Source organism: Monodon monoceros, unplaced genomic scaffold, assembly GCF_005190385.1.
Source record: "Monodon monoceros isolate NGI ecotype Baffin Bay Population unplaced genomic scaffold, NGI_Narwhal_1 Super_Scaffold_22, whole genome shotgun sequence".
NCBI classification, from domain to species: Eukaryota; Metazoa; Chordata; class Mammalia; order Artiodactyla; family Monodontidae; genus Monodon; species Monodon monoceros.
This window is the reverse complement of record NW_021703779.1, coordinates 103,782,149-103,790,212: the sequence shown is the minus strand read 5'-3', so window position 1 is coordinate 103,790,212 and position 8,064 is coordinate 103,782,149. Positions and strand designations below refer to the sequence as shown.

The 8,064-nt window shown below is 43.7% G+C and overlaps 1 non-coding gene across 1 annotated transcript; it reads left to right on the top strand.

Moving 5' to 3' along the window:
* Positions 1 to 4,283: 4,283 nt before the first annotated feature.
* Positions 4,284 to 4,356, top strand: TRNAG-CCC. Its single transcript has one exon. It is a non-coding gene; the product is annotated as a tRNA-Gly (tRNA).
* Positions 4,357 to 8,064: the final 3,708 nt, after the last annotated feature.

Sequence of the window (8,064 nt, the reverse complement as noted above, 5' to 3'; positions counted from 1 at the left end):
ACTGTCCAAGTATTAGCAAGGATGCAGAGCAACTAGAACTTTTATGCATTGCTAAGGGAATTCAGAATGGTACAGCCACTTTGGAAAGTTTGGCAGGGATTTTTTGTTGTTGTTAGGTATACACTTACCCTATAACCAGCAATCAACTCCTAGTTATTTACCCAAGAGAAATGAAGATATATATTCATGTAAAAACCTGTATATAAATATTCATAGCAGCTTTATTAATTATCACTACAAGCTGGAAACAACCCAAATGTCTATCAACTGATGAATGTATAAAATTATAGTGCAATCATACTGTGGAATATTACTTGATAATAAAAAGGACTGAACTAAAACATGGATGAATCTCAAAAGCATTATGCTAAACAAAGTCAAACTCAAAAGTATACATAAGATATGATTCCATTTATACAATATTCTGGAAAAGGCAAAACTACAGAAATAGAAAATAGATGAGTGGTTGCCAAAGGTTGGGTATAGGGGCAAGGGATTGACTGCAAAGGAGCTCAGAGAACTTCTGGGGGGGTAATGAAAATATTCTATATCTTGATTGTGTTGGTGGTGACACAACAGTAGATGTTTGTCAAAACTCATTGAACAGCACTTTAGAAAGAATTTTACTGTATGAAAATTATACCTCCATAAACTGGACTTTAAAAAACATGAATCATATTGTGAGCCTATGGTAGAGAAAAGGTCTACCAAGCTTGTCTTCGTTAGCTTGTCTTCTATACTGAAGGTATGCGTGTTTGGGGGGAATGTCGCACATTCAGGAAGGACCTCCATCCTTGCCCTGCTTGCCAGAATGCCATCCTTGGGAGGTTTGCCTTTTGATTAACAGTTGGGCAAATACTATTTAGGGAAGAATGGAGGAAAGGGAGGAGAGTCAGCGTTGCACAGTAGTTTAGGGCACAGGTTTTGACATCAGACCGATGTGGGTTCAAATCCTAGCTTTGTTATTTCCAACTTCTGTGACCTTGGGTGACCCACTTAATGTGTCTGAGCCACAGTTTCCTCATTTCTAAGACAGGAGCAATAATACCCAGTTATCTCCCTGGGTAACTAAGAAGCTCAAATAAGTAACATAAGTGAAAGTGCCTGACACCAGGTGTAACATAGTGATAGGACATAACATAGGAAGTAATGTATAGGAAAGTGCTTGATAAATGATAACCAATCTTATTCCTAAATCAAAAGATGATGTGCAGTAGAAGGAGAACAGTCTGGCTGGTAGGAAAGTTACGTGGGAGGGGTTACTGCCTCCCACCTGCAACCACACTCAACCCTGCTCTCCACTTGTGACATTACCCATTCAGTGGGTGACCTCTATTCTGGAATTTCCGGGACAGCCACAGCTCTGGTCCATCCACTCAGGGGACCACATGTCAGAGTTGGGGAAAAAGGGGGACCGTAGTTAAGGGACACATTCCTAGCCTCTCCCTTTCCCACCCTCTTCTTTTCTTTCGTCTCCACCCCATCAATGGGGATTCGCTTAGACTTCTTTCACATGAAATCAAACAGAACTAGGAAGGTAAATCTCCTGGGGGCGGAGGGGGGGGGAGAAGGCAACAAAAAAGCCACCCACCTCTGTACAATACATTTGAACACCACCAAGTGGAAATGGTTGAGAGATCACCGCTATTCCAGTTATCTGTGACGCGCTCCCCTCCCCGCCCATACCTTCTCCCGTCCTCCCTCCCCCTCTGCCCTCCCCTCCCTTCTCCAGAGGTGGCTACGGTTGAAAAAACGACATTTGTCTCCCAGCTGATCAACTGGGACTGAGAGGAAGGCAAATGAATTATTTCGGTTCAGCAGCAAGTGCGAGCGTGGGTTTTTCAGCACCCGCCCCCCCTTTTTAATTAATGAACAATCTGGCCCATTGCCGCTCCCGTAGGTATGCAAAACAGCTTCTTCATTTGAAATCCCTGTTGTTGAATGTACTCCGTGGGGCACAATCACATTGCCGCCCCCTGTTTTGCATAAGAAACCGCTGTTTCCAAGATAAGAATCTTTTCATTTAGCCGTCATGAGCTCATCCTTTTTCCTGTGCATTGTGTCTCTGGCTCCTTTGAGTCAATACCCAAACAATGACTGCCTGCGCTCGCTCGGGCATCCTCCTGCCCCCAGCCCCTGAAGACAGAAGGCTGTGGCCTCCGGAAGCCTGCCTAGGCAGGCAACCCAAGTTCTTTTCAGGCCTCAGATGTCAAGAGGGCAAGAAGTAAGAAGATTCGAGAGCTCTGAAAATCTTCCTCTGGCTTCAAAGCAGACCCTGGGAAAGAAACCCTGAATGGCATGGCGTGTATGGCAGGGGGCGGACAAGCAGTGCCCTGGGATCGTGAACTTAAACAGCCTGGGAAATCTAAGGACAGGGAGCGAGGCACCCACAAATGTGCAAAGCTGCTCAACCACTCCTCCTCTGTCCCTGGTTATCAGACTGCATCCTGTCCCTGCCCTTTGGTTTGGAACAACACGCATAGCAAATACCACACAATGGCGCTGCACTCAAATTAGAAACTGGAAGGGGCCTCAGATTCTGTGGAATCCAAACCCTTTCCTCCTTCTGCATGTAGGTAAATTGAGGCCCGGGGAGGGGGAGCATCTTGCCTAATGACACTCAGATAGTTAGTTGAAGGGGTATGTGCTAAAACCCCAGTTTTAATGCTGTTTATTCCACCACACATGGCTGCCTCTGGAGGGAATCAATAACATTTGTGTACAAAGCAGCTGAGGAAAAAGATAAGATAGGAGATTAACTGCGATCAGGTAAACTACAAAGCCTATACAAACAGTAGGGGTTTTATCGTTAGCCTCCTCATTTGTAGGAGAGGAAATAGTGCAACAAAGAAGCTTTAATCAAACCATAGATAACGAACATGTATCCAGAAGGAGGCCAGGTGCACTGAGGCCGGCTAGAAATGGGGAAGACAAAGGCCGTGCCTTCAGAGAGGTTGAGAGGATGGAACGTTTTGTCTCTGCAATTTGATCATAAATCCCTTCAGGGCAAAGCCTATGTATCCTTGGTAACTTCTAGCATAGAAGAGCTCACAGTAGGAGTCTAATCTATCCCTGATGATTGGTTGGTTGACTAGGAGAGACAAGACCTCCCACGCTGACTCTGCCGTGCTTCCAGCATTGCTTTTTCTCCATGTTTGGTGGAGAGGAACCTTTATTACATTTCAAGCAAACAGTTCCCCCAGGGCCCTGAGAAAGCTCCAGTGATTCCCAGTGTGTTTAGCCCTCTGTGGCCCTCAAGATGGGAGGGAGGCCGTTTTTCCTCCTAGGCACCAGAAGAAGTTATGTTTCAATGCCACGAATGATACTGCTGAGAAAAAAACCACTGCATGGAGTCAGAAGGAAAGATTTCCCTCACCTGCTTATCAGTTTGGGGGAACATAAATCTTATATCATAGATCTAAAAGGAGCACTAGAGCAAAAGGCAGGAGACCTGGGTTCACATCCTAACGTGGCCCCTCATTAGTGTCAGGGAGGAGAAAATTTCCCTCTTCCCCTCTTGGTTCTTTTAGTTGGTCAAATAATTTAAATGACATAAAACAAATTAATAGGAGGAGAAAATCAGATTTAATTTTGTGCCTATGTGAGCTCCGTAGGACTATGAGGCCCACAGGACAGTCAGGTAAAATAGGGTATATGTGTCATCCTGGACTAAGGAGAAGGGGGTAGGGGTCTGGGACTTCAAAGGGAAGGAAGGCAATTCACAGGAAGATGAAAAAGAGCAAATGTTTGTAAACAAACGTTTGCTGGGCCAAACAGAAACAGTGGGACACAGAGGGAAATTTTAACAGACTTTGCTAGGTTCCTCCCTGCCCTCCACACCTAGTTCATATTATGCTGTAGTTATCCATGGTGATATCTCCCTTCCTAGAACAGGTCCTCTATGTAAATTCTTTTAGGCAGTTAGAGGAGAGCTCAAAAGTTCTTCCTGAGGCTTTTGGGCCTTGATTGTTTTCAGCTGAAAATAATCCGCATGCCAAAGTGGCACATCTTGGGATGGCCTGCCCTGAACCCCATCAGTAGTTGTGAGATTTTGGCGAATCACCTCTCCTTTCTGGGGCTCAGTCTCATCTGTAAAATGAGGGCTCTGACTAGACCATAGTTTCTCAAACTGAGTTTTGGAAGTCTAACTCTTTTCAAATATGGGTATTTGGTGAGGGAAGGTGAATATATAATAAAAGAGGTACCTGGTGGTAAAAAGACAAGGAGTGGTACATCCATACAATGGGATATTATTCAACACTAAGAATAAATGAGCTGGGACTTCCCTTGTGGTCCAGTGGCTAAGACTCTGCACTCCCAATGCAGGGGGCCCAGGTTCGATCCCTGGTTAGGGAAATAGATCCCACGTGCTGCAACTAAGAGTTCGCATGTTGCAACTAAAGATCCCGCATGCTGCAACTAAAGATCCTGAATGTCTCAATGAAGATCCCACACGCCGCAATGAAGATCCCGCACATGGCAACGAAGATCCCGTGAGCCACAACTAAGACCCAACGCAGCCAAATAAATAAATAAATATTTTTTAAAATGTTTTTAAAAAATAAATAAAAATAAGTGAGCTGTCTAGCCATGAAAAGACATGGAGGAAGCTTACTGCATATTACTAAGTGAAAGAAGCCAATTGAAAAGACTACATACTGTATGATTCCAACTATATGACATTCTGGACAAGGAAAAACTATGGAGACAGTAAAAAGATCAGTGATCTCCGGAGGTGGGGGTGGGGACAGATGAACGCAGAGCACAGAGGACTTTTAGGGCAGTGAAAATACTCTGATTGTTATTATAATAACGGATACATGTCATCATACATTTGACCAAACCCATAGAACGCACAACACCAAAAGTGAACCCTAAGGTCAACTATGGACTCTGCGTGGTGATGTGTCAACCAATGTACATTCATCAATTGTAACAAATGTACTAATACTATGGTGGAGGATGTTGGTAATGGGGGAGGCTATGCATGTGTGTATCTTCCTCTCAATTTTGTTGTAAACCTAAAACTGCTCTAAAAAATCAAGTCTATTAAAAAAAAAGAACCACTGGGCTGAATGTTTCTAATTATAATACAATATTTCATGATTCTATGAAATCCAATTTGTGTTCATGGAATCTGCTTTAAAAGGAACCAGTGTGTTTGCTATTTAAGACAACTCCACTTCCAGTTAACTTTGGTGAACTGAACACATGCACTTAGCTCCTTCCTGAGACCCCCACAAAAAAGACAGTAAAGGAATTAAAAGGCCAAACACCATGAGGACAAAGGAAATGGGAAGAGAGGCTACAACAGGCAAGACAACACCCTCCCCCCACCTACCTCGAACAAAATGTGGAAACTAGAAAATGGATAAACGAGTAGTAACTGATTTAGCAGACTAGAGAAAGCTGAAACCTAAGGAAGCTATTTGTACTGCAAACCCCAAAAGTCTCAAGAATTAAATGTACCAGGTATCTCTGAAAATGGGAGTATGCAGTTGGAATCAGGATGACTGATTGAACATATTTATAAGGAGCAGCTAGTTCCCAGATCCCTTCCTCCATCTGAGTAAAGGATGAGACACTTAAACCAAGCACGAGATGACATTCTGAAAATAGGGATTAAGTTAAAGTCTGCATTCTGATCATTGAGACCTCCGGGCCCTTTCCTTGGCTAAGTTCCCCCAAAATACTGGCAGCCAAAGTTTACACACTCCAAGTTGGAGATTGGAAGACTCTGCTCTGGGAAACTGACTGAACCCAGAGAAATAAAACAGAGATTATACTGGAAAAAATAGGCGGTTGGTCAAATTATGTAGGGTCTTGTAGGTCATATTAGAGTTTTTGGATTTTAGCCTTAGGGCCGGGAAATCATCCAAGGGTTTTAAGAAACAGAACAGCAAGATCAAGTTTGCATTTTTAAATGACTAAAAAGGAGCTAGTGTGGATGTTCAAAGACAGAGGACTCTGGACCACGTATTGGCCAGTTTCAATCATGTTAAAACACAGTTGCTTACTTTCCCTTTCCATCTTCCCCTCCAAGCTTGGAGGAGTCAGTGGCAGTGAAGAGAGCTGCCACGTGGAGACCCATCAGTGGTATGCCTGCTGGTGCCTGAGGATATAGTGCTAGGGAGGGATACAGGAGGTGCTGTATGGAGGGATGTCAGTATTATCCCCAGTGGCACCCAAGGGCATGGGATGGTAAGGGGGAGAAGAGGGGAGCTGCACAGAGATGCACTGGAGGTGTGCCTGTTAGTGCCCAAAGATATGGGTTGTTGAAGCAGTATAGGATGCCACATTGAAGCACATTGGCAACATGCCTGCTGATATCTGAGAATGCAGAGTGCTGGTGGCAGGGTGCAGGGGTGGTAGGTGGAGGAGAGAAGCTAGTGTATTTGCGAGACTGGTTATATTAATTGAGCAAATAAGTGAGGATTATATTGAAGATAATAAACACCAGGTTTCTTACTGTTGGAGAATATAGAAAAATCATGGAAAGGAGCAAGACCAGACTGAACCCCAAGATTCTGAGTTGAAATTGGAGGTTTTGATATGAACCCATGCTTTTTTAACATTTATACTCAGACAGATGGGGAAATGTATTTATCTACGTGTGTGTGTGTGTATGTGTGTGTGTGTGTTTATTCTAGGCCCTCTTACAGACTAGCTCTATCTATAAGAGGACCTAGAGGCAATGACAGCCTGTTAGCAATGAGCACACCAAGTACCCAGATCATGGTTTATATGTACCACCCTCCACCAAAGAAAATGCGCAAAAAATAATGGCAACATGTCAAAAGAATACAGCTACCACCTTGGAAGAGGCTCCCAATAGTCAAATGTGCGACAGTTTGAGCATCAAAATAAATAATGATAGTAATGGATTACAACCGATTATATAAAATTGGAATCCACGAGTCCATATTGATATAAACGAATGAATAAACAAATGGGGAATGGGGCAGACTGTATTTTACAAAGAAGCCCACCACAATATATTCTATCCTACATGCCATTCTTACAATGTGATGTTAACAACTTTCCCACTGAGTGGTAAATGCTATGTCCCCTCCCCTTGAACCTGGGTGGATACTTGTAACTTCTTTAAACGAGAGTACAATGAAAGTGAAGCCCTGTGACTTCTGAGGTTGTATCAGAAAAAGGCCAAGCACTTTCACCTTACTCTCTTGGGATGCTTGCTGTTGAATCTCAGTCACAATGCTACAGTGGAAATCAAGCAGCCACATGGAGAGGCTTTATGTAGTGGTTCAGGCTGACCAACTGAGGTCCTAGCCAAAAGTCAGCACCAACTTGTCAGCCACGTGAGTGAGCCACCTTGGAAGTAGATCCTCCAGACCCAGTCGACTGCACTGGTTGATACATCACCTTGCCCAGATGCAGATTCCTGAACTAGATCAATGATTATTGTTTTAAACTACTAAGTTTGAGAATATTTTGATACACAGCAATAGATAGTTGGAACAGGAGAGAATCCTGTTTTTTCTTTATAGTAGAATGCCAACTGATAAATGTAGAAAGATTGATGGAACTAGAAAATCACTATTTGGCCACCATGACAAATAGTGGTTGATTCAGGAGGCTAAGGGTGGCTGGTGGAGGGTTGATGAGGAACAAGACGTTGGCATAATCTGGGAATATCTCCCCACAAAATGCTAGTTACAAAGAGAAAAAAGTAGTGTCTTTATGGTGGTGAAACCTGCAGACACCAACATGACCAGGTGATCAAGGTTAATGGTACCAGTGACAGGACAGGTTGGCATTGTGTGCCCTCTAATGTGATGCGCTGAGAAGAAAACATGGCCTGTGTCTAGTCCTAAGGAAACATGTGGGTCATCCTACAAAATGTAAAACCGGAAGTTTCTAAAACTGCTAAGGACATGAAAGATAGGAAAAGACTATGGAACTATTTCAAATTGGAGGACCCTGGGGACTTCCCTGGCAGTCCAGTGGTTAAGACTCCACCTCCCACTGTAGGGGGTGCAAGTTTGATCCCTGGTCCGAGAACTAAGATCCCACACACCGCGCAGCGTGGCCAAAAAAAAA